A 27,991-nucleotide genomic window follows, 5' to 3' on the forward strand; every position below is an offset into this window, starting at 1 on the left:
ACATGATAGTAGGAAAGCAGATTCTCATGTTACAGGAAACCCTATTTCCTGACCTTTGTATGTGATGGGTGTAGCAGGTGACATTGTAAACATAGTCACATCCAGCGTGAACCCAAAGTTTGCAAAAAACCAATAATCTATATTTTCACTCAAAAAGTTAATTTAAAATGGGCTGAAAAAACATGCTGGCCATTTAAGACGTTTCTTCTGTCCCAAGGGCAGACCCACATGTCATTCTGGACAAACTTTTTTGCTTTCTTGTTAAAATTCTTTGTTGGCAGAGATGCCATAGGCTTACCAGCCTATTCCAGTGTTCAATCATTCCTTCCATCCATATAGTTTTTCAAGTGCTGAATGACATTTGTGGTATGGTTGCCATTGTACAAGCAGCTGCAGTAGGCTTTCTTCAAAAACTCACTGTAGGAATTTCTAGACTATGTCTGCTGGGCTTCTTTAAACCTCTGATTTAGGTGTAACCTGTTATCTTAAACCCTGGGGCAGCAGGCAGGGTGTTGCTTTGGTTTGATTTTTTTTCATCTAGATTACCAGAGAGGATATGATAAGATGGTTTTATTTTCTTTTTTTATAAATACATATTTATCTAATTATGTCAAATAAAAAGGGGGTGTGTGTGGTGTTAGTTCTTGCTTTGCCTTTTAGCAGACCTAAAAATAAAACCTGTGGATTTATTATTTTTAAAGTATGAAAAAATTCAGTGTCACTGACACTAATCTCTAGCTGACAATGTTCTCTGTGAGGATGGTATTTTAGCTGCCTTTCTGTTTATTCTTCTTCAAAAGGATTTGGAGTGCTAAAGAGGGTCTTTTGGCAGAGCCTGCTGTTTAAACTATACCTTTCATGAAGGTGGAATCACAGATGGCTGATGAAGACCTGCCTCTGCATTGAATATCATCCTTGCTTTAGGGTCCAAGGAAGAGGTAATCTTAAAATACTTTTGACGTGAACTGATCTGTGTAGACAGAAAAATGCAAAGAACCAAGATTCCACTTGCAGTGGACCTGTGCAGAGGTAAGCAGCCATGAACCAGCAAGACTCAAAAGCTGCACAGCCCCTGCAGAGCTGCTTCAAGATTTGCTACCACTTCTAATGATAATTTAGACAAAATAATAATCTAACCTGTAACAATTGGCGGTTAACTGGATTTGAATGAGCTGTCAACAGTCTTATGACTTTATTCTGTCTGTGCAGTTTGCTTTTAGTACATAGATTGTCAAAGTTTTATGATACGCTTCTATATATCTCCCTTTAGGAGTCCTTTTCAGGATAAATTGCATTTCTCTGTCTCCAGATGTGACCACCTCAAAATTTCCTGTGAGAGGCAGTGCTAACAGAGCTGAGGTAAAAGAAGTCATGAGAAGGTGTCCTTCCCAGTGCATTCAGCTAGTGAATGACAGGACAAAGGAGTGGTGGTTCTTGGTTGCAAAAATGGATAGCATAGATCCCAAATGATTGAAACTCACCACTTGAAGAAAGCCTGAAAGTGGCAAAATCCTCTATCTTCTACCCTCCTGACATTTAACAATGTAGGGAAACAACAACAAAGTAAAAAGTCAAGAAAACATTATTATTCACAATAGACTGCTTTCAGTAACTTGAACTAATTTTGTGTATTAACAGTCATACTGTAACTTGAACTAATTTTGTGTATTAACAGTCATACTTGATCAGAGTACTTTGAAAGAAGATTGCAAACCTTGTCTTATTTTACCTGAGAAGGGGGAAGGGACAAACTCATCATAGCTAAGGAAAAAGGAAGTATTGTCATAACTTGGAGTTTTGAACTCCAGTCTCTAAAGTGAACTGAATAGTCCTCCACGGGAGACTTGTATTTACTTCTGATTTGCATCAGGGCCTCTGTGTCATGGCCTCTGTCACAGATACACCTAAAAATACACAGGTACCTTGGACCTCAATCCCACAATTTACAGGCTGTGGGTGAGGTGGAGTTCCAAGGACTTGTTCATCTTCCATGGTGACAGATTTGTGCTCTTGGACTGAGATCTCTGTACTGTGTCTTTCTGAGGCATAAAATTACTTGTTTTCCTCTGACCAGCGTTGTGACACATACAATGTTCCTGAAGGGCACAAAAAAGAACATTTGCTGTTACCACCAATTGTCTTCTTTGTTTTTTCCTTTTATTCTACAATTGCCTTTTTATTCTGTTGTGCATGTTTTATAATATTTACACCTTGTCATGGTTCAGAGCTTCCATACAGTTACGGTCTTAAAAGAGGCCTGAAAGAGTAACTCACAATTGGCCTGACATAACATCCCTGTGTATCTTTTTTGATTTCCACCCTATCTGTCCACAGCTTCCTGAGCCTCCCCAGGCAATCTCCTTCTGCATTGTGCAATGGGCTTGTTTGAGATGACCTTACAAATCTTACAAATACAGTTGTTAATTTTGACTTGTAATTACAACTAACTATAAAATAAACCCAAAAATAGTAAAAAATCCCACACCAAACATTGCAATGATAAACTAAGAATAAATACCATGTTCAGGAAAGTTTTTCTGTCCAGTAGGTCTGAACACTCCTTTTCCTTCACAGATCAGGCTGGACATTAATGTCCTCAGTTTCCCACAGGCTTTGGGATACCAGATTTTTGTCACACTCCTCTCCAGACATTCTTCCTATCCCCATTCTTTTCCTCACTTCTGCATAGCTCTGGACATACCTTTCCCTTTTCCAAGCAAGCTCTGATCTGGTATCAGTGCTGATGCTAAGCTTGCTGGAACTGTATTGTCCCTGGAAGTCTGAGGGTGTGATGTAAAACTACCTTGTAGGAATGATAGGGTTAAAAAGCATTGTGGGGTGCACAGGTAAGTATTCTGTGGGCAGGGATAAGGCACATCTAATATACAGGATGGTCTTGTGTCATTATATCTTATATGTTGTTCTACAGGGCCAATTATAGGTAGTTCTGCAATCACCAGATGGGAGATAATTTTAATCACAAACCTTACTCTCTAAGCTTCTGTGTCCCTTCTCCCTGGACAAAGATGTGACAATTGATTAATATTAAACCATATGTTGTTTCTTTAACTGATAAATGGAAAACACATTATTGGTTAACATCTCGGTTTGGAAACAGTTGTTTAGTTGTGATCGTGTAACAAAATGGGAGGAAACCCAAGTGGCAGCATAGAGCGTTAAGGTTGAGGCTGGTAACAACTGCAGTCATTCAGCAAGGCAAGGCTGTCAGAACTTACGAAGAGATGAGAACAGGGCTGTTTGATTTGGAAGTCAGGATTTAAGCCACATTTTTTGATTGCACAATTGAACTTAACTCTTAACTAACAAGTAGACTTAGCATTTGAAGTTGCGAAGTCCATCTGTTCAGAGTCATCACGCAGGATCTTTTCCTCCTGGCTGGGAAGTCTTACAAAGCAGGCTTGTTTTGCCACTGCAGTGCAGTTGATTTCAGAGAAGGCTTAAATGACATTGCAGAAGTCTTCCTTTCTAAGGGACAGCCAAAACTTCCTTGGCTCACCTGCCAGCTCTGTTCTGACTCTTGTGTGTCACACATCTGTCTGCTCACACCACACTGTTGGATGACTACTGAGTTTATGGGAATATTTGTGACCACTCTTAATTGAGATGAAGGCTATGACTCCAGCAGCCAACAGCAGGCAAACATCAGCTGTCTAAAAGATATGAGCGTGCTCTTTTATAAAAATGCATTATAGTTTCTGGCACTTGCTAGATGGCTGAGCTCAAGTGTTGGAGAATGTGAGGGTGGGACATTATGACTCAGCTGTTTTCTGTATTGCATTCATTAATATCTTGTATATTTTCCTGCAAGGACAGTTATAAATAGTTTTGTAGTGATCAGATGGGAAACAGTAAGCACAGCCCTTACTCAGCACCACTGGGGAAAAAGCTTTCCATCATCCCTCCCCAGCTTTCTTTCTCTGACACCTTTGTTGCTCCCTAACCACTTTTACTACTGGGATAGTAGCCGCAGCCCGCATGCTGGTGGTGCTGGGACTCCTCACCTAATAGGGTGAACAGGAAGGCAAAGAACTGTGAGGAATGCAATGAACCCAGCTCTGCCCCCACCTCCACATGCCAGCTAGATTAGATGGCTATGGGTCTGATTCAGGGTGCTCTGAAGTCCATGCAAATATTTGTGTTGATTTCAGTGGCTTTGGTTCAGCACCTGTGTACACAGATAAAAGTAAGCTTTCTTTCCCAAAGAGGGACAAAGTCATGTTTTCCTTTCATAGAGAGAAGTGCTGATACCATCTTCTCTGCTCTGCTCCTGGGACGGTCCATCTAGACGTTGTTGTGCATCCTGCTCAGTTGTTAGAGTTCTAGCTGATCCCTAGAAATTCTTCCTCGTGTGTACACCTCCATTCTTGTTATAAGACAAAGGGACCATGCATAATGTTTTCTGCTTCATAGTTTTGAATGTTAAAGGGGTAATCTAAGACCAGAAACATTTTGTGGAATGTGTCCATTCCAAGCAAGGAAAAATTCAAGAAAAATTTAAGGAAAACTTTATTACCCACAGCAGCTATATGTCAGTGTGAGTGGCAGTAGACCTTAATTCTTTAAAAGTGCATTCCACTTGTGCTACCATTGAATTTCTGACTTTTCTTTAAAGCCTTGTACCCAAAGTTGTGTGATTTAATTGATTTTTTTTTTCTTTTCTTGGAAGAATATAGATAAGGAACTCACAAGCAAATAAATACTAAGGCTACTGTCCAGGTAAGTTTACTGTTTCACAAGTCATTTAAGTTCATGTTCCTGCATCTCTCTGACAGTGTGCATCCTCCCCTAACGTGATGTAGAATGTAGTTATTTACAAGAATTATGTGTATTGCACGTTCTAGACATCAGCATCAGTGCAAAAAAAAGTGTAATAACATCAAGCCCCAGGGGTTTGCATGATTAAAAAAAAAAAAAACAAAACAAAATAAGATTTTATAGCCCATGATTTGTCGGTTTGATTGCTGTTGAGGTAATTGTCTGTGTTTAATCCACCTTCTTCACTTTAATTCTGTGATTTCACAGTCTTCTCAAATTTTGAGAAAGTCCCTTATTATGAAATGCTGCTTTGAAACTTGGACCACTAAAATTTTCTTTTATACGCTGTCAAGGTAATAATGAAATAGAAATTAAAAAGATTATGGCAGTAATTCCGTGGGATTGAAAACTCCTCCATGTTGTTGTTTTTCATCTGAAAGGAAAAGATGGCAGTTTTTTTCTTTTGAAATGCAAAAGAATTCAGTTATTCTACCCCTGGAATATGTTTCTTTTGATCTTTTATGATTAATCTCTAGAAGATGACTCTGGCTAAAATGCTTCTAGATAAAAAACTTGTAGGTTTGGAGAAAATGTACGGTAATGGGGTTTTGAGAACTCCTGCGATGCTTTCATAAGTGACAGGCAGTATTTCGACAAAAGCTAAGGTTCTGTGTTCTGGTCAATAGTACAAAATTTTCCAACTTTTTATGGAATGCCAGCCCTATCTGGGGCAAAGTCCTTCTAACTGGTTGCCTGCCTGGGAGAGCACTCAGGAAGGTCTGCTGGAAGAAGGACGCAAAGGTCTTTGCACCTCCCCTTAACAAGAAGGAAATGGGAAGACCACAACATGCTGGAATATCTCCATGTATTCCCATTCTCTCTTAGTCTGAGCAAGAAAATTATTTTTTTGCTTCGCTACTTAACTGGTCCTCCTGAAAACATCTGAAGCTGCTTTTCATTAGGCAAAAAGGAAGAAAGAACCCAGAGAGAATTGCTTCCTAAGCTCTTGTAGTAGCAGTGAAGGATTTCAGGAGGTGATGAAGGTGGGCATGTTCGTATGCAAATCACATGAAATTAGGGAGATGCCGGCAACAGGACTGACTGTGCAGCAATGACATATGTGGAGGTCAGAGAACTGTGGAGAGTCAAAGATCACAGAAATTTAAAGAAGCATGTGGGATAGTGAACAGCACCACTTTGGAAGCCAGGAGGGTAGGTTAATCACAGAGAGGGGAACGAGTGAATGTGAGGAATGAGATTTCTTGACCCAAAGGCCAAAATCCCGCGTAACCACAGGAGAAACATGAAGGGTGTTTGGCTAAATAATGAATGAATACTTGGAGAAGGAGACCAGATAAACTTGTGAGATATGCCCTTGATCAGAGCAGAAATTGGTTCCATGTGATTTCTGCCAGGTTTCTGGAACAGTCAGGGCAGAAACTGCTGACAGATGTCCTTGCTCTTCAGCTCTCTACAGGTAACTCTTTACAATCCCCAGACCTTTGTGAACCACTTTCAAGGCCATTTCTGGCACTGTCCAGAATCCATGAGAGGTACTAAGGGTGAGGGTAAAAGTATCTGCTGAGCACAGGAAAGGGACTGGACCAAAAGACTGAAAGACCACTTCAGAGTTAATTGTTGGGTGGGTTTTTGTGGGCTTTTTTTTATTATTTTGCATGTTAGAGCACAAGTAAAGGTTAGACTTGGAGAGGCTTCTCTTTATTTTCTGTGTGTTCTCAAGGACAGTTAGGTGTCCTCAAGTTAGCTGAGGACCCAGCAAGCCCAATTTGTAAGCTCCTTAATAGTTCCAGAGAATTCTCAGACAGACCAGGAGAAACCATTTCACTGTATTAAGTACCTGGTGTAATTCTCCCCTTTTTCAGCCTGGACTCTGTGTTCCTCACGCTGGTAAACTCTGCTGCTTCTGGTCCAAGTCTTGTGATTGCCTCTAAGGAAAGGCTGGTTGAAGCCCAGACATATGGTAGGGAGTGGGCAGAGAGCACAGCAGACAGCAATGGCTCCAAGGTCTCACAGGTAGCATGTAGTTGACATATTACACTTAAGTATGGAGAAGGAGTTCATTTTGGCTGATGTTGGCTAGCTACCACAGGTGTAATCAAGCCACAGAGAAGTAAGAAAGGCAGAGTGAAGAGGTATAAGCAAAGCAGCCCACTGATTTTGGTGCCACCTCTGTAGGACTAAATGAAACCAGCAGCATGTGTTTGTGATCTGGTAGGAGACTAGGCTAATAACAGCGTTATTGACCCCATTCCTGGACTGAACTTTGGTTTGAGGGGGTACCAAGTGTCAGGTTCTGCTCGTCAGAAATTCTAAAGGAAGGGCTCAAGAAATGCTTCGTTGGGAGTCCATCAAAGTTCTGTGTGTTGCCCTCAGAGCTTACAGATGTACCTGTCTTCTTCACAGAGCGAAAGCATGAGCCTCTATGGCCAAACTTGCCTTGTCCACTGGAGAGAGTTGTTCTTTGAAACATCCTGATGGTTCTAAGTTGAGTCAAACCTTTGATATAAGGCAGAGTTGGAGGTTTTAGAGTTGGAGAGGTGCAAATATATCAGGGTTAAAAAAAAAAAAAAAAAAAAAAAAAAGGCAGTCAGTTGTGCATAAAAGGTTTGAGACTATCCCTAAGACTACCTGTCAGTGAAAAAATGAAATAAACTTGGCCCCTTTTAAGGTGCACTACAGGCCTGCACTGTGAGGATAGACGGGGCATTTTAGCCAAATACTTTAACAAGAGCAGTGCTTGGGAACACTACTTTAACAGTGTAGATGTGACCAAAGGGTAATTCATGGTGACTGCCAGAATCACAGTGCTTTCTAAAGGAGTGATTTTCTAGAGGGGAACAGCATATTACTGTGACAAAATACTTGTACTGCCTTATCCAACTGTCTTAGCTCACAATCTATGCATGTAAGAGACAAAAATAGGAGATGTTAGAAATAATGTAAAGTGTCTAGCATATGACAAAAAAAGATCATAATGATCATGGGAAATGAAAGTGAGATATGACTTTATCTGATTATGAAATTACACAGTGGAAGGAGGGTTACACTACTAACCTACTATGTTCAGTGGGCTGTTAATGATGGACAGCTTAAGAGGATGGAAAAACTTAAGAGGCATGGCTGTAAATCTGGTTCAGGAGGAACACTGAAGATCAGCTAAATGTCACAGAGTCCTGATCTGTCTGGAGTTTTTGGGGATAAGTCGGAGCTGGACTGTGCACAGGTCCAGCAGCCTTGCAGACAAATAAAGATGTTCAGGTCATCACGGGTATGACAGGACCAAAATGTCACTCTTGACTCTCTTGCAAGTGACCAACAAAGGGAGGGCTTGCAGTTCTGGTTACCTCTCACCTCTGCTGCCAGAGTTGCCTGAACATGCTTGCAAAATTATATTGTGCCCCAATAAGGCTACAGCAACTGTCTACCTTCCTAGTGCTACTTTGGTACCAACTGGTCTCTGCTTTTTGTACCCACTCATCCTTGCCCCCTGCTTCTCTAAGAAAGACACTAGTGCTGCATATAAAGTAACTGTGTGTTCAAAATAAGAAACCATAGCCTTTTTTAATATGTTCTTTAGGAAGATGAATTATCCATAAAAAGACAAGCACATTTATTTTAAAAAAAATGTCTGCCAAGGTGACATTTGCCAGTTTCTGGTACGATGGGGTTATTTTTGAGTGTGGAACTTTTCTCCCAGAAATGTAGAACTTTGGATTATTTTTTTGAGAAACAAGAGTCAGATATTGAACAGATACTCCAGAATGTAGAAGTCTTCTTAAAGCCTGGTTTGGATGATGGAGTAAGAATGGACAACATGGGCTCTTCTAAAAATTATGCCCTAAATCAAAAGCGAGGAATTAGAATTTCCATTCACATTGAAGAATTCCTTCCTATAAGTCCAGTCTTTCAGCAGGGTCTGGACAGGCTCATCCTTGCAGACTCTTTCAGATGTACTCTGATAGTAGAAAGAATAGAATGAGGAATTGGTCCTTTAATACAACAGGACACAGTTTACAAGGCCAGCTACAATTTCACATGTCCAAGGTAGGTAGGTAAAGGCCAAATAAATACCTGGAATAATTACTCAGCAGGGAGGGTTTTGCAGGGAGTGGGGGGAAAATAATTCTGGCAGTAGTCTCAGATAAGGAAGATGTGGGCAACCAAGCCATGATTCTTTCAAGCATCAGATTATTGCTTTGCAGAATGTTCACAGTAAATCACTCCTTCCATCAATGCATATAGGGATATTAAGGGTTATAAAATTCATTTAAGAATTAAGAAAGTAGCTCAAAATGAGGCTCCAACAGTAGTCTGAAATGATTAAATGAGCCAGACCAAAGTCTTAAGACTGGGAAAATAAGAATTAGGAGAAAGAATTGAGATGAATGGACAGTATTTAAAAGCACAGATTCTAGAAGACCTGTGATGAAAATTAAACTCGGGAAATATTTCATACTTCAGGAACACAGAATTACAGATCCTGCTAAGGTAAGATAGATTTGGGTCTTTGGTAGGACATTATTGCTTGGAATTATCTTTTCTCACCTCCCTTAAGATTCTGTGTTTGAGTGAGTTATTCCTAGCACTTATTTGGAATCTAAGGTCTGGAAATTCTTCTTTGCTAAAGAGATTTTTCTGGGGAAAAAAATTTGCTATGTTGCTCTTAGTTTAATTTTTTAATGTTCTGCCTGTCATTGTGATGTTTAAATGCCATATGCAAAATAAAAAAAAAAAAATCAAGGCAAACAGATGACATGGAACTAGTGAATATACCTGAAAAATGATGCCTTTATGTAAGCAAAACCCTATTTTAAAGAAAGCAATATAATAATTAAAACAAGAATAAAAACAATACATCTGTAATTTCACTATTTTTCATGTTGAAAACTTAAAACATTTTAGACATTGGACAGATATGTAGGAAAATACAGTCTTTATTTTACACTGTGATATCTGTGAATGGTTTTTCTCACATGAGTAACTTATTTCAATGTGTAAGACCCCAGTTCTGCAAACACTTCAGTATGCAGCTTAGACCATTTTGTTTAGGAGGGGCACCAACCTAAATGAGTTGCATATTTATGGTCAAATTTCCAAAAAGGGATACAAAAGTTAAAGCTACTCACATATATAATAGGTTCAGTGTAAGTGCTCAAATATGGACAGATATTTATGAGTAAGAATTTTCAGAAGAGTGTTATTAGATCTGAATCTTATTTTAGATTCTGGTCCAGTTTATTACTTTCTGTCCAGAACTAAATGCATGTTTTAGATCTTAGGTCCAAATCTTGAAATACTTAATGCATGTTTAATTTCACCGTATCTGAAAAAGTTTTAATGTACGTTAATATTAGCAGGATAAGGTTCTCTAGGAAAGGGTGAAAACCTGACTTTCTCATTGAATTCCCATTGGTATCAGCAGAGTCAAGATTTGCACTGGTATCCATGATATATGAGCTTTCATAAACCATAAGGAATACACATATGTTTTTAAATTTTCTTTTTGGACTTCCAGACCACTTTCTTATAATCTTGTATTCTGTTTCAGACTTTGCTTTTTTGGCATATTTCTACTCTAAAACCAAGATGCAAAAGGTTTATAGAAAGTAATAACTATCTGATTTGTTCTCTGAATGAACATAATAATGGGTCAGTAATCAGAGAAAAGTACTGTGCTTGGTGTTGTGTAAAGGGGATACATCTGTGCATTTTAGTTGACACATCCCTAACAGATACCCAGATTGCTAATAGCCACAGCTGATTGCAATGCTAGGTCTGAATAAAGAAAATTAAGGCTGGCTACCTCAAGACATGCTGGGAAGATGGAATTTCTAGGAGGGTTGCCATGGTTAAATTTGTGATTTTGCTCTAACCTCAGTAATGAAGGAGTCATAACTTCATGACATCTTGAAATGTAGAATTATGGAAAAATTCAGGAAATGGGCTTCTTGCTCAAAGTACAGCCAGCTCTGAGATCAGACCAGGTTGCTCAGAGCTTTATCCAGTCTGGTCTTCAAAACCTCCAACCTCCCTAGGTAACCTGGTCCATTCCTTCACTGTCCTGATATGGAACACTTCTGTGATGAAGTAGGAACTGCTGAGCAGAGTTTACGTGCCTTCTTGGAGCATGCAAGGGAGCAAGAGAAAATGGCTTTTGCACATGAAAGTTTCAAGAACCAGGGTGAGAAGCTTCCCTGGAAGAATACAGAGGAAAGAGAGGTGAGTCTTGATCTGTTTCTGTGCATCCTGTTTCTATGGGTGATCAGAGCTTGGATGTGGAGCAGCTGTAGGGTGCAACGGACGTGATTATTCTCTGCTGGGATGTGATTATTCTCTGCTGTGGTATATCTGCTTTCTTCAAAATAGTGTTTTGTGATACCAACAGTACCTGGAGAGTCAATTTTGAAACAGTGCAATTGAAATATCAAATAGTTAACAGAAAGGTTAGTGGCTACTTAGTATCAAAACTGCAAAACTATTCTTATGCAGCAAAGATAATAGGCAAAAATCATGCTAACGTAGTAAGGTTAAATGGACATCACTCAGGTTTTAAAATAGTGGAAAAGAAATTTGAATGCAATTCTGATAACCAGCAGGTGTTTAGCAGATCTACTGAATAGGACATAAATAGTCTTAAAAATATGTCATTTAATGGTGAGCAATGTACTAAGGATGTAATCAACAACAATACAGATCCCAGTTTTCTGCCAAAACTCATGTGCAGAACAAACAATCCTTTCAGTGCCTTGTGGAAGAAAGTAAAAGGGTTAGTAGAACTAGAATGCAGTGAATGGAGTTAGATGCTAGCTGACTGAAGTGATGGTATGGCCACCATACACATGCATAGAATGAGGCAAAGATATCAAGGTATCTCTTAGCCTTTGAGAATAGATGTGAAGGCCAAATCTAGATTTTATTATTACTACTATTTTATTTTTTAATGTTTCAGGGTTTTTTCTCCAGCCTATGGTTTTGGCATTGTGGTTTAGTCTTCTCCTTGGGCAGATAAATTCAAGTGTTTTCACTGCAGGGTTCCATTGACGCATAAGATGTACCAAAATCTCTTCGACTGGAAATAATGATTGATGATGTGCTTACTTGAGGCAGAAATTATTAAGTGTTATAAAAATCTATGGAATGTATGCCAAGCAAAAAAATCTTTAAATTGAGTGAGAACTAATATCCGATTGGGATGAGTAAGGCTGGTTATTTAGGAAACCTACTATGATTTGTGTGTCATGATAAAGGAGTTTGACTGAATATAAGTAAGGTAATTGAACAAGTGGAAAGACTTCAAAAGAAAAAGGCCACCCTGAGATTCACAGAATCACTACAGTTTCTAAGCAAACCTATTCCCTGATTTATCAAAAATATTCCAATGAGTGTATTGCTAGCGGGTAATAACAAATGCTGCTGTGATTACAAGGGGAAAGGCTTGGGAAAATACCACAGAGGAGCTGAAACTAATGTTTCTTAGTTTAACAAAAACCCAATTTGATATAAGTTTGTGTGAATTAGAGAGTGCCGTTCTGAAAGAGGACAATCTGGGGGCATATCCTTTCAACACACAGACTGAGCCGCAACAGAACTATATTCAGATTGGGAAATACAACTGCTGGTTATTGGATTGACTTATGAGTGGTTTCATGAACATGTTTGTAAATCACTCGAGGAAAAAACAAGCCATATACCACAGGAATCTATATCATAGAAACCACTGTACAAATAGCCCTTTTACCCTCGGAAAGTGTCCCTGAAATTGAAAAAAACCTTTAATTTGAAATCCTGGCTTGAAAAGGGCATGATTAGAATACCCATGATTAGGAGAGGAAACAAGAAGTGGTCTATGAGGGCTCTTTTCAGGGAGATCCTTTGCAAAAATCTGTGCTTAGAAAAGGTGTTGGAAGTGTAATGGAACATGGTGATATGGGGAAGGTGTCACTAGGTAGTATCAAAATGTCTCTGCACTGACTGTTGGAAAAGTGCTAACAGAATTTTAAATAATCTTCTGCTTCTTAAGTCTCACAATGTGCAGCTTGCTTTACTCCAAGGACCTGAGCACATTATCAAGGTTTAAGCATTAACATGTTTCTAAGAAACAGAATGCTGGAAAACAAACAAGAAGTTGAAACAATAGGAAGATCATGCTCACTTTTGTCTGAATTTGATTCATTATTTTTATGGGCTATGTTTTAATGAAAAAGGTCTTGTTTAAATTTAAATTGCTGTATGTTACATTTCATAAAGCAACCATTTATAAATTTGTAGTATAACCCTCCTTCCCCCACATACAGGATTCCAGATGAATTAATAACCAATTGTGTTCAGCAGTCCATAAATTTCTGCTCTTTTTCAGCCAACCTCTTATGAACATTTGCATGGGTTAGCAGAAATAGTTTGGTTATGAGAATATATTCTGGAGAGTTTAATAAATTTATTCACATGGAGCATTATTGCAAAACATATCATACATCTCACTGTACAAAGATGATGTTAGAGACTTAGGGGAAGAAGAACAAAAGTTTCTGTGCCAGAATGTAATGGGTTTCTTGAACTGAAGGTGGTTAGCCGTGGTTAGCCAAAAGAACTATACATCAAGAATGACGAATAGGGCAGAAAACTTACTCCAAGAATGTACAATAGTTACCGTTAGTGTGTCTGAGAGTATTTCAAGCAAAGCAATGGGACTTCTGCTAGGGAATAAGTTGATGATCTTAACAATGCCCTTTCTTATAAGTACTCATGATGGTGAATGCTCTCAGAAGAGAACATCAGGAGTCACTGGCTTTCTGTTTCTTGAGAACAAATGTAAAGAAGCCAATGCAGCCATTAGAAATGGAAAGCCACAGGAACAGTAAGTATGAACCTCCAGCAGTGAGTGCTTCCGCTTTGAGTTGGTCAGGCAGATTCATGAGCTTCAGAGTGCATAGTGACACTGTGTTGGTAAACATGGAGGATCAGAGGTGAATTTTGCTAACAGAGATCCAAAAGGCATCAGTACAGTCTGCTTACGGGTGTGGGGAATTCTGAGAGTTTACCCTGTCTTCTCTTCTATAGCTATTGATTTGTGGTTTACTAATTGCTTGAATTAATCTGTGTTAGTTGTTGGTTTTGGTTGAAACATTTGCTTCTCTTATCTAATTTTCTGAGATTAAAAATATCTGGAGGGTAAGAAGGTATAATTTAGCTACTAAATCCTGTGGTTGGGTCTTTTATGACCCAACCCATATCCGATGGTTAATGCCAGGAAATACCAGCACTCCTTTGTGTTACATTACAATGTGTAACATGCTGAATGAATATTGTCTTTCATTAAATGAAACAATCTTTCAGCAGCTCTTCAAATAAGTCATATAATCAGTAATATTTTGTTCCACAGTAAAGGCAGAGATGCTCGCTTTGCAGTTCAGAATCATCGTCCAGCTTCTAAGCCATAATAGTAGGGCTTTTTTAATGGGTAATCTATTTTGCTCCAATATTACTGGTGCCCACTGGCAGAGGACTACTGGTGTCACATAACCCTAAGGAGTTGTTCGTAGTCCCTCTGGCACATCACACACCTTTTCAATGAAGTAATGTATGTATTTGGAAAAAAAACCAACCGCTTTTAACTCTTCAGTGGTGTTCTGCCTGTGCTGCTTCTCAGATTCAAACAACTTTGCCTAGAATTATTTTAAAATATTTTTCCAGATATATTAGGACAAAATTATGCTTATATCATATTCCTGTATTATTGATCAGTATTCTTAATATTATGAGACAGCCGTAGTCTTTTCCAATAAACTTGTTCTTTAGAGTGTATCTAAGCGATCTACTGCAGAACTTTCCTTCTTTCTGAGTGTACATACTTTCATCTGTGTTGAAAGCCTTTAATATATATATAAAAGTGTATATAATATACTTTAAAGTGTAAACCTGACATTATAGTAAAGAACAGTAGCAATTGTATATCTAGAAAATCAGAAAGTACTTTCTGTTTGTAAATAAAAATGACAGAAGCAGTTTCTCCTTTGCAGATATGGGAAAGAAAAGTAAATTCTGGTCCTGACGGATTCAGAAAGGTTAAAGTGTAGTATTTTACCTTTAGCAATGGTGTAGCAGTATTTGTAACAACTGTAATAGTGAAAACAGTGTCTTTAACAGGGACAATAAACTTTCTGAGGGAAGGTTGATTTAGTTTTCAGATAGAGTACATCGTTTTCCCATTTATCACTAAACTAAATTGTGGCATGCTACAGCAACACAGATTTCAGCCTTCAGTCATCAATGGAAATTTTCTTATCTCAGTTAAGAAATAAAGGTAAGCTAAACCATATTTATTTGTCTGACAATTCTGAGATGTTTAGGAAAAAAATGGAAATTCTGCATGCAGTCTGAGATGAACATTATAAGTTATTTTGGGAGCTAGTGAGATAAACCTGACTGTATTTTGTAAGTACTACTGCATCAGGTCAGACAAAATCTATCTGTCCCAGTCTTCTTTCCCCGGCAGATGACATGTACTTAGGGGAAGCATATAAAAAGGTAGTTCACAGACAGATACTTCCACTGGTATAACTCCCTGAGACAGAAGCTTACAAGCTCAGACACTGCTTCTCTGTATTTAATGGCATTTGATTTATTTGCCTTTTATATATCAAAACACTTCATGAGCCCATGTATGCAATTATTTTTTTGTAAATCCTGCAGCAAGGAGTTCCATAGTTAAATTGCACCTTATTAATTACTGTACTTATTTTCATTTACTTCATTTGGTTACTTAACACTATTTTGATGACCCCCCTGGGGTGCTTGTTTTTTTATTTTTTTTTTTAATTATGAACAGTAACATTCATGACTTTATGGAAGGCCTTACATATATTTAGCTTTCATTTTGTGTCTTTTTTATTTGTGTCTTTTTTTTTCTTCTTTTTTTTTTTTTTTTTTTTTTTTTTTTAAGGCCGAAGAGCTCTAGGCTGCTTTCTCCTTAAACATAGGCTACCCCAAACTTCTGATCCATCTTGTCATCTTTTTTTTGTACTGTTTCTAGTTTTGGCATATTCTCTTTGAGAAGCCACCAGAACTACTCGCATGGTGGCTTCATGGTGTTTTCTGTTTCGTTTTTTGACAGCAGATGCTTAGGGAAGTACATTAGAGAAAGTTATCATGAAGAATTGCCCTATTCCCCCAGTAACTAGAGTTTAGCTGGTAGCAGAATAGCTCTTTTGTCAGTTAGAAATGTCTACTGCAAAGACTACCTGCAATTCTCTTATCTGATTTACTGTGTGGGCCTGCATTTTTTCAGAGCAAAAATGGTTGGGTGTAGAAAGGAGGAAAAGGTCAGGGACTCCTTAATTTAGAGGGAGGAAGCAGTGTGAAACTCTGGCCTAAAAAGCAAAAATGCAGTCTGGATTAGAATTGTAGAAGTTGATACTATTAATATCTCTCTCTCTCTCTTTCTTCTCTTTCTTTCTTCTCCCCTTTCTTCTCTTTCTTTCTTCTCCCCCTTTCTTTTTCTCTTTCTTTTTTTTTTTTTTAATAGCTACTTGGGGCTGGAGGGGGGAGGTTCAGTGGTTGAACCCAAAATAAATAAGTACTTGCGGTCAGCCCAAAATCAAATTTTTGTGTGAATTGAAATAAAGTCATTGCCAGTAGAAATGTTCAAACCCATATGGAGCAAATGCAGTTTCTAGGGTCTGATCTCTACAGGAGAGGCTCTCAACAAATATTCACCTTTTGCACCATATGCTTTCATGACCCATTATAACCCCACATCCTGTTGCTGTGAATAGGAATAAAGGCTTTGCTATACGTGTTTTCATTTTTTCCTGTTTCTGAAAGAAATGAGATGTTGTTTAACAGCAAATCTAATTTGGATGTGATTACTGCTGTTGAGAGAATAAGTGCTGGCTGGCTGGGTAGGGAGCCAAGAAAGGTTTCTAGCCACAAGCAAAGAAAACAACAAGATGGGACTCAGGAACTTCATTCCCTTGCCAAAAAGGTAACACCAAGTTTGAGGGATGATCTCTCTTGCAGGCATAGAGAAAAGACATTTGCATAATGGGTACAGGAGTATGCCACTGATGAATTACAGTCCCAAAAGTCCTGTAAGCAAGTGGGAAGAGGTCATAAGCATATGGCATTTGTAATGAAAAGATAGACAGGAAAGGCACAGGACTGTTGTTATTTCTTTAAGCTTTTGTTTACCTGCAAAAGAATCAGGGGCTTGTAATTCCTTTCTGAGGGAGATGATTCAGATGCTTTGCTCCGTTCACCAGGACCATCTTGGCTGTCATTGGTCTGGAGTAACTGGGAAAAAGGGCAGAGCCACTGTGTCTCCCCCACCCCCACTGGTACTGCAACTGTATCTAACTCTGAGCAAAAATATCCTAGGATGAGAAAAGTAAGTAACCATACAGTAACTATGTGGTGGGGGGAAGAGAATGAGGAAATCAGGGTATAGGTTTACCTCCTCACCCCTGCATCCTGGTGATAGAGGACCACATGTGTAAACTAGCAGACTCTAAGCCAGCAAGCTATAACATTTTAGGCACTGATAAGTAAAATATTTAACTCCACCCTGAAATTCCTCCGATTGCACACAGACACCAGATTCCCAGGTTCCTTAGAAATTTTCTTTGGCAAAAAATTTAATGGCAGTGGAGAACAAGTGCAAGACAAAGTGAATGTAATGGAAGACTGCCAAAAATTAGTGTCCAGCATATGCAGTCAATACGTTGTATAACCTCCATGATTCCAAAAGTTATGTTTCACTTTAGATACAACGGGCTTGCTCTGAGTCAGTTATAATCTCTTCTGCATTGCTTATGCCTCCATTGCATGCTTGTATCGCTACAGTGGCAAACTACAGTTTGTGCTAAGCCAAAAGCTAACTGTTGCTTTACGTGCCTGGAGTAGTAGCATGACAGAGAAATATCCCTCAGTTAAGTTGAAATAGAGGATGTTCAGTAGCTCACTGTGGGACTGTGTTACTTATAAAATAGCAGGCATTACTTACAACAAAAAATGTGATTGCCTGTGCGCATCCATTAACTTATAAAGGTTATGAAGAACTTGTGATTGAAATTATTTAAATAGTTCAGTTGGAAATACTTTTCCTTTAGAAGATTCAGCCAGAAGTGAAAAATTGATGTATTTTTAAATTTAAATTAAAAAAAAAACAAACAAAAAACCACTAAAAAATCCCCTACAGAAAGCAAATATCCTTGCAAAAAGTTGTTTTTTTGGTTTTTGTTTTTTCTTGCCAAATTCCCAACTTTCTATCACATAGTTCCAACAAAAATTTTTCAGACAGCCCTAAGAACAAAAAAGATCAAATGAAATCTGTGAAGTGCTCTTAAAACTGAAAGGAGGAGTAAAATCCTGCAAAGAAAGAAATTTTAAGCTGTTTGGACCACAAAGGAATATTTGAGGAGTGTACTAAGACTTGTCTGTGTCTTGTTAATTTGCCCTGAAACTGCTAAACAGCTAATGAAGCAAAAGTTCAACTTGAATAGTTTAATCTAGAGCTGACTGAAAAAATACTTGGAGTAAAACATTTCCATATAAAATGGCTTTTTTCCAAAACCAGAACTTTCAGGAAAAGCTTTCAGTTTCTTTTAAATTCCTATACTTTTATTAGAACCAAATATTTTGCTCTTCTATTCCTCTCTTTTTTGGTTTCTGGTGGGGGGGTTTGTTTGGTTTTTTTTCCTCCCTACACTCTACTTTCTTTTGCCAATGAATGCAATGTAAAGACTGATGTCTAGAGACTCTTCACTCCCAAAATTTTCTGAAAGTTTTTCTTGTTGCTGTGGTTGTTCTTCATTTGTGATCTTCCAAAACATTCTCAACTCTGGAAATGTTGGAGAGTAACAAAAGGGTGAAAAAATGTGTATTTATTTGTAACCCTGCAACTTTTTCAAAGTAAAGAAAGCTTTGAAAAGTTGCAGGATACCAGATTTTCTGCTGAATAAAATCAGTTGTGTTCACAGGAAAATAGAAATTTAATTTAAAATTTGACAAAACCCTCATACTTCAAACCATATATGAAATAGCAGTATCAATATCTTCTGTAAAAATGTGGGGTTTTTTTTCCAGAGCCATAGTTTTCAGTGTCAGAAAGGACTCTCAGATTATCCAGTCTTCCTGTAGATTGTAGGCCATAAGATGTCACCGGTTATTCCTGTTTGAGCTTAGTAACTGTGCCCAATTAACAAGGTACTTCTGGGATTGCTAATTGACCTCCATCTTGTTCATAAACATTCTGAGGTTGGCAGGTGCTGTTGGCCACCATTTGACTTGCCTAATAATCTTGCCATTGGCCAGCAAAGACTGGAGAGGTATAGACATGCTACATATTTCCCTCACATCTTACAATGCATCCACAGTAATGGCCAAATTTCAGTATAGATGTGCCTGGGCTCCTTCAGAAACAGTTAGTTTGATAACAGGATTTGTGGCCTCAAAACAAACCCAAGGACCTGGAGAAATGCTTAGGCATTTGGTCGGCACCGAACTCCAGCCTACTGCAGATGAACTCCTGCCTGAGACATCTCAGCTCTTTCTGTACTTACTGTTCTTACTGCTGAACAGAGATTTCTTTAGGTACAAGCCTAAATATTTTACTGACTCTAAACCTTAGTTAATGTAAAATATCAGTCAGAGGATTAACTGAGATTCTGAGAAAACAATAAAATGGGATAATCTACAGACTGAATGCAGATGAACATGGATGATAATAGCAAGGTCACACTGATTGAGACATCTGAAGCAGACCCCCAAAGAGGGCCAGTAAATTACCACTGGAGCTTCCTGAGTGGAAGTAGGTGTCAGGCTGTGAATGTGCCAGGATCTCACTGAAATCTCACTACAAATTTCAAGCTTTGCCAAGTTTTCCTACCTGCCAGTTGGCAAGCAACAACTGCAGGACACCATTGCCATGGTTGCACCATGATGAAACCCACTGACTTTGGTGGAAGCATTCTCCTCTGTTTCCCTTGGCTGTGAAAGACTTTGGTGTTCACCATTACTGTTGATTTTGTTAGAGAATGGATAGCGGAAAGCCTGAGAGAAGAGTCAAGAAGCACCGAGACAAGACAATGGAATGGGGATATGATTATGAAATTAACAAGAAAGGGTCTTGTGGTATCCTGAATTTTAAGGAATAGGTGCAGGAAAAGTATGTCAAGAGAAGGGAGCAAGTAACTGTGAGACTAGGAAGAAGTCCAAGAATGATACTAGACTTTAAACAATATATGATCAAGATTAAAAGTTAAAGGAAGAAAACAATTCAAAGGAGCAAGAGAATCAAACAGAAGAGCTTTTTGTAGTTGTGAGGAAGGAGGAAAAACATGTAGGAGAGGAGAATTTAAAGTAGAGAAACATAACATAGGAAAGCGAAGTAATGATTTGAGAAATGTGTGTCAAATTTGATTCAGAAATAATAGCTTTGAGTAGGTGTGAAGGGAAGAAAAAAGATCACAGAGGAAGCATCAGGGGATACAGAAAACACGTGGGGATGAAAAAAAAGTCAGGAGCTTAGAGAAATATAACAAAGAATTGTGAGGAGGAATATTTTGGGGTAAAAGGAAAGCTAATGCCGGCATGCAAAGGAGCCGTTCTTCCCCTCACACACAGACCCCTTATTTCTTCTCTGCTGTTTGATTATATCCCACTGAGGGCAGTGGGATCTTTCTATCTCTATCAATGCTGTTGAACCTCTAGCTTTACTAGTTTGATAGCCATACCTATCACTGGAAGATTTGATATGCAGAAACTAGAAGAATACGACTGAACACACTGTCAACCACATGTGCTTAGCTAACAGCACAGGAATCAAGCCTAGACTGACTCTAGCAAATTAAGCAATGCCAGGGAATGTTCCTGAGAGTTGAAGACCACTTTTCTCTATTAAATTGTTAGCATGGATGCTGGCAACACTCTGACCCAGGTCAGATAGCACTCTCCTAGACAATTCCCAAGTATGGCTCAGGAGTTAGTGCATGCCAAGGGCAGTTCCCAGTAGGCAGTTTGGATGCACTCACCCCACTTTGGCAGGTAAGGGAAGTGAATGGGACCGAGGCAGCCTGTTCTCTGCCAGATGTACTGTTGGCCAGGGAACATTCCTTAGTACATTTCGTTTACTAGCATGGATGCAGCCAAGGGGTGCATTGTTTCCTCTCTTGAAAAGAGAGGATGCAGCTACTCCTTAGCTTAGAACAAGACCAGCTTTCTTTAGATAGGAAAAGGTAAAGTGTTAGAAAGCTGCTGGAAGAACAGCCCTGAGTCTCTGAACGGGAAGATGCAAGACAGACACAGAACAGCAGAGGCACGTCCAGGCAATGGAAGAATAAAAGACTGAAATTAGAAGTGTCTATATAATCTCTGGGAGTGGGGGGTAGGGGAACTAAACAAGACAGAGCTGTATCTGGATGTGCTGAAATCATTGCCTCCCATGCTGAGAAGTATTAGTGCTGCATTTGTACAGGTGATAACATACGGGGTCTTGTCCATGTCAATGCTTATAGGCACTAGGGCAGAATATTATATATGGGAGTGAGCAGCGTTACTTGTTTAGCATCTTCTCTAATGGCTATGGTACATGGAAGTACATGTAGTGCTATATAGGCAGTACACACAGTCTTGAAGCAACATGAATCTAGTGTGAAATGTGCAAATGCTGAACGTGCAAATTGGCAGATGATCTCATGGAGAGACCTGGAAGTTAGGTGCAACTAGATTTGCAAGTACACAGCTTTCAGGTCTCTCCTCACCTCCTGTGAGCATTAGTTAATGCCTACAACATATTGAAGATTCAAGGTGCTTTATAAACTTTAAAAAATCATTTTGTTTTACTGACTTATGTCAGTTGTGACTTCGTGCCTACATCTGACCAGTCAGCTGAAATAGCATACTGAGTAAAACTAACCTTTAAATGTGAATACTGTGTCAATGAATACAGCCTTCTGTTGTGGGAGAAGTGTTGTTCTTCTGTGTTAGCAAGCAGAGTCTACAGGAAGATTCTGAACTTTTGCGGGACATTGGAGCACAGTGCTGTGATCTTGTCAAATTAAATCCTCTGGACTTGAATTCCCAATCTCTTTCCATTCAGGTCAAGTACACATGCTTTTCCCTTATTATTGTCATCTGCATGACAGAAACACCTAGATACCCGCCCTGAGATCAGCTCCTGCCAATTCTAGATACTGTATGGTGTAGTCTAGATACTGTACTGTATAGTCCAAATGGCTATGACAAAAAAAAAGGTTATATAAATGCCTTCAGGTGGAAGATCAAGAGCTACAATGCAAGCAGATTAAGATGAAATCCTGGCCTCATGTCAATAAGAGTTTTGTCATTCATTTCCATGTCACCTGGATTTGTTCCCTGGCTGACTTGTCCGAAACTATAGGGGAAGTCTGCATCAGAGACAGGAATTGAACTCTGAGTCCCTGTCTGGTGACATACCCCTTTCTGCCAAAGGGTGGGATGATTTAGGTATGCTCCTAGCATGGCACTTTCAACAAAATGCGTGGAAGCTGTGCGCATCGGAGGCTTACAGGCTTGGGCCATTCAGCCCTTGTACATCCTTTCCCTTCACCTCTTTGTAGAACCTCTGAATTCTGACTGAGAGATGAGTAAACTCAGCAGGTTCACAAAGAAGGCATGTATGAACCTTTTGCAGCTCGAGTTTAGGGTTGGAAGGAATCCAAAACCTCAAAAGGAAATTCAGCTGAAATGACCAACTTTTGCCTGGTTTGGGGTCAAACCCTAGTGAAAACAACACTTCAGATGGTTTCTATATAAAAAAACATTAAGCCACCCAGGTTTGTAGAAAACCACCTCAAATTTTCTTACTGTACAGCCAGGTTCAGAAAGAAGGTATGGAAAATTGGGTAATACTGCTCAAGTTCCAGGTTGATGGCAAAGGTTCAAAATATTTTAAACTTGCTCTCTGCTAGGTTCATTTCACTTCTAAAGCTTGGCATAAATCCGGCAGCCACCTAAAATGGTGTAGTACCAAGATACTTACCAGACATTTGTAGTGTCTTCTACAAACCATTTGCTAAGCTGACCTTTTTTTTTTTTTTTTTTTTTGGCACTTACATTTAAAATTCCTTCCTCAGGTACCTGTGTTGATCCTTTCAGAAAACTCATGACTTCCAGTGTTCCTTGGATTTTTATTCTCGAAAATTTAATTCCAGACATGTGCATCCCTGCAAAGGAGAAATTAAATGTTGTCCAAAAGTTCTCCTTCACAGGCCACTAGCCTGTGCCTGTAAAAAGACAAAGCTATAGAAATGCAGTAAACCAGTCACTCTAGTAGAGCTGGAGCTCATGAAATTTTGTTCTTGCAACAGTTGACAGCTTCAGCTTCAGTATTCTATGAGGTCCTTATTTTCTTGGTGAAAGGTGAGACAATAAGCCTTTCTGTGGACTAAAAATGTGCTTACTGAAACTTGATAGTGTTAGATAAAGATCTGCAAACAATTATATATCAGCCATTTAAGCACAGCAAGACCCCTGGAAAAGAACAAATTTACCTCTTAACAGAAAAGGGTCCTGGTTCAAATCTCACTGAAGGCACGTGCACTGCTTCATAGAATGTGAGTAGTCTGCTTAGGTCCAACTAGATAGTCACTAGCTTGTAATTAAGACAAGTTAAAATAGTTACTATGGTTTTTATAAAGTCTTTCTTCTTGGGAAACTATACTAATGGTGACACTTCAATGAAGTATTCAAATTTCGGAATTTGAATTCACTAAATATGATTGCAAGCTCCTTTCTGAATGTAAATTTGTATGCCAGACATGCTTGAAGAATTCTGCGTAGCACTAGTAGTCCTAGTACCTCTGGTTCTTGTGCTGCCTGTTATCCATAATGAGCTAAGAAAAGCTACGCGTCATGGCATTTGAGCAATGTTCTTATCACAAATGTGAATCAGGATAGTATCTTTAGTCCAGGAATAAAACACAAAAGCAGATAACAGGGAGATGAAAAGTAACTTCTGCACAAGGCAACACATTAGTCGCTCCATGTGTATTTTCAGTAGTCTTCTGGTTGTCCTTAGTATACTCTGAATCAAGAACAAGGTTTTCCTGGGAAAAGCAATATGGTGTTTTCAGTTTTACTCAGTTTAAAGCCTGCTAAAGTTAACAGTAGCAGTTACATTAGAAGAATATCATTCCCTTTTATAATGATGGGAAACAAAATTATGATGGAGGAGAAAGAAATAAGGAGGATATAAATTGTAAGTGAACTAGGTGACATCTAAACTGTAAAAGAAGAGGGCCCATCTTAGATTGTTTTGCTTAAGATTTGTATTGTGTTTGCTGTCAGATAATACAGTAGCTGATGGGGGGGAATTATCTGCAATCAGATCCTACAAATATTACAAAAGAGGAATTTTGTCCAACCTATGAAAGTGATAAGTGCTTTGATAAAAGAACTTCCGATTTCATTTCAGTGCTACCATCTGGTGGGCAAAATGCAGACAGCAAAAATCACATTGTTATAACACTGGAACATTCTGATACAGTGAGTTTTTGTTTTATTTTGTGAAGGAAACATAAGATATTAAAACAACTTGAACATCTGGTTTGGGGATAAAGTCATTTTGCAGTGTTGCTGCCAAGCCTCAGGGCCAAGCGCAAAGAGAACAACCTTCCCTTCCAGCCTCTCCATAATGCATAACACCAAACTGTAAAATTTCATGTCCAACACAAATGAAGAACAAAATACACAGGAGCTATAGCTGTACACATCTAGAGAAATTCACCTGTTGGCTTGAAAGCCAGGGAACTGTATGAGATTAAAGCTGCAGAATTTTAAAAGCCAACAGCAGGGAAGTGGAATCATGTTTATTTTAGTATGGGTAAGTTAAAGACAAAGTTACATCAGGCATTCTGAGGAAAAGAAGTGGAAAGGACAATCACTAGGAAATCTTTGTAATTAGCTATTGAAAGGCTCTGCTAAGATGCCGTAATGAAGAGCAGTGCTGCTTTCTTTGGTACACTTAGAACTTACAATGTGAAGGTGGAAACAAGGGTCAGATTCGATGTTCTACATCTACTGCCTGAACTTTTGCAATCTGGAAGAAGAGGGACTAATTGTTCCAATTTTGTATTACTTTCAAATTAATCTGGCCCCAAACCTCAAACATTTATGCAAACTTCTTGCCTGTTAAAATGTATGTAACTGTCACAACCACATGACTCTAATTTTTAGAAAACCTTGGGAGAGATTTTACTGAAAACACTTATTCAGGATGGAAGTTCTGGCGTCGTTAACCATAGTGTGGCTGAGATTTTACCCCTGGCATTCTTCATCTTTCCTATACTGTCTTTTCTCAGATGTAAATAAGAACTAACCACTGACATTTCAAATGCTTCCAGTCCCTACTCAAATGCTCTCTTTGGCCATCTGCCTGCACCCAGTAATGAACTGTCTTTTAAAATGTGATTGAAGTTGTATTATACCATCTGGGATCACTGTGACCTTTAACCTGGCATAAATCTATGAAAATGAAACCCAGCTTAGCAAAATTTAATCAATAATGGTTTTCTTGGAGCAGGTGTGAATACACCATTACCGGTCTCTGAGACCGATACATTAAATCCTTTGATTTAACTCGGCAGACTTTATATAATAATCATCTGTGTTTCAGTGCTGATATTGGTATTTTTTGAGTCTTGGGTAATGTAAATCTTCTACTGCAGAAGGTCAGCCAGTAGGTGACTTAATGTCTCTAAGAACTTCCACTAATGAGTACAACAGTAATTCATGATAATTTCAACCTTGGTAATAAGGTTCACAGAGATCTGGTCAAGCATTCCAAAACTCCAGCTTCATCAGGAAATCTGTACTGCGGTTGAACGAGAATAAATAACCTTTTTCTGAGATTTGTCTCATATATTGCTCTTCTGAGTTCCTGCTGGCCTGTCAACTAGAACAAATATCCATTCTTCCAGTATAGATTAAAGTGACTTCTATTTTTCCTAGTACAGTCTTGGCCCTTGACTTACAAGTGATAGTGATCAGATGCAAGAAAGACTGAGATGAGTTACCATGTTCTATGTAAAGAAATGGAAACCATTTCTGGGCTTCTGACACATTATGTTCCTGAGTTTTCTGAGATTTGAGCAAATCTAGACATTTTACATTGAAAAGGTAAACAAATATTAGAAATTCTCAGATTTTAATGCCAGAAGAGCAGAAAGAACAACTGCTGTTCATTTGATTTTATTTCCTACGGCAAATATTTCAAATGCATATGGAAGTTTGGGGGGTGTTTTGGTTTGTTTTTTTTTTTTTTTTCTTTCTCTCCCCTCCCCCCCCCCCCCCAAGTGTATTATCATTATTTGTGGAAAGATCTCTTTTTGCAGTACCCCAGAAATTCAGCATTTGCTCCTATGAAGACCTTCTATACATAGGAAATTACACATGCTGGGTCAGAGATGCTGCTTCTCTGAGCCAGCATGTGTCAAAAAATACACAGTTCTGCATTTTTTGAGGGGCATTAAATACGGGAAATTGCTGATTTGATTGGAGCAACTTTTGCCACATCTGAGCCTGAAAGAACCTTGGTGTCTATCTGTGAGTTTGATACTGTATGCTTTCCTGGGCTTAAACGGTTAACTGGGCATCTCTTGTCAGAGACAGGCTGCTGGGCTAGACGGTGCTTATGTGAGCCTGCACAGGTGTTCTTGTGGTTTTTAGCGTGCTTATGTGACAGCCAGTTACCTAGGAGGCTTTTTTTTTTTTTTTTCCTTTATGGCAAAATCACTTCAAAACCCCAGAGCCCAAAAGAGGAGCTGTTGCAATCCTGTATGGCATGGTCCTCCCGCTGTGTGGGAAGCATGGCTGTCTGTGTCCCTGGACTGAGACCTTAGAGGAATCTGGGGGCCAGGAGCAGCTGCCTCATGCCAGAGGCCATATCCTGACTCCATGGTACAGCTCTCAGTTCCAGCTGCATTCAAAGTTTACCATATGCCCTAACTCCCATAGGGATGGAGTATTCTCTGTGTGAGAGACAAATGATTTTGGCTCCCCCTTATACTGAACTATACTGATTTCATATCTTTCCCCTCTCATTTCAAGCCCTTCCTGTATAACATCAGCCATAAATATTTCCTATACATTCCTTTATTTAACATATTTCTTCTTTTTGATTGCTATGGTAGCTTTGAGAAGGAGATCCAGTTCTAATTTGAAGACTTGATCTGATCAGTTTTTCTTCCCCTCCTCAGCATTCAGTGACCCTACTACATACATGTGTATGTATTTATTTATTCCTTGGCTTTGAGATATGATAGTGCATGGCCAGGAAAAAGATGTAAATAACATGCCCAAAAGAAAAGCAAAGATTCCTTACTTGGGGGTTAGTGCCTTTTGAAGAAAAATTGGTTTTGACATTTTTCACAATTTCTGGCTTGCTCCTCGTGGTAGTTTACAATAACCATTGTGAGCTGAGTATTCCTTATAGACCAGGACTAGAAACAACATCTCTATGTCACGATGAGATTCTGGTAGTACCATAGGAACAACATTCCTTTGAGGTGATCCACGAGATCTGCTAGATTTTCTCTTCCATCATACCATTTTTTCTGATGACCCACACAGATGGGTACACGAAAGTTGTCTTGAGCGCTGGTCTTCTCTAGGCAGCACGATTGTCACCATTGCAATGACCTGCTACTTTATGAAGTTATTCTCACCTTCATAATTTTCTTCATTGCAGACCACAGTAACATCAGTCTTTCTGCCAGCGTCCATGTCATTAAGTATACTCACAGGTATTCCAAAAATAAGCAAAGGCACTTGCTTCCTCCACAGGGAGTCCAAGCTGATTTTTAAACCGAGAGTAGCAAAGATGGAGTCCTGCAAAGACCGTGTATTTTTTGATACATCTAGCAATACTAGATTTGAAAGGCAATTTCCCGTATTTAATATTTTAGCATGCTGAGTGGTGAAGTAATGGCTATTTTCAATAACAGCACTTTTTTTTTTCCAGTGGAAGCTCATTCTCTTTTCATACAGCAGCTGCTTCCTACAGGATGACTTTAAGGGTGCACACATTACAGAGAGGTAGTGAAAGTGACAATGGCTGGATGTGCGTCAAGTATGTTGGAAGAGAACCCTATTGGCCCTCAAAGTGCCTGGGATGGGTGGCATGGGATCAGAAGGTGCACAATGGCACTCCTGTTGGAACTAA

At 38.9% G+C, this 27,991-nt stretch overlaps 1 long non-coding RNA gene across 1 annotated transcript in view; it reads left to right on the forward strand.

The window, feature by feature from the left end:
* The first annotated feature begins 831 nt into the window (after positions 1-831).
* LOC121088479 overlaps positions 832-27,991 on the forward strand; it is a 58,001-nt gene continuing 30,841 nt past the window's right edge. The window contains exons 1-3 of the long non-coding RNA XR_005827964.1: positions 832-938; positions 4,688-4,737; positions 10,833-11,016. This is a non-coding gene — a long non-coding RNA (uncharacterized LOC121088479). The remainder of the gene's footprint in view (positions 939-4,687; positions 4,738-10,832; positions 11,017-27,991) is intronic.

The sequence above is a fragment of the Falco naumanni genome, chromosome 5 (assembly GCF_017639655.2).
Source record: "Falco naumanni isolate bFalNau1 chromosome 5, bFalNau1.pat, whole genome shotgun sequence".
Taxonomy (NCBI): Eukaryota; Metazoa; Chordata; class Aves; order Falconiformes; family Falconidae; genus Falco; species Falco naumanni.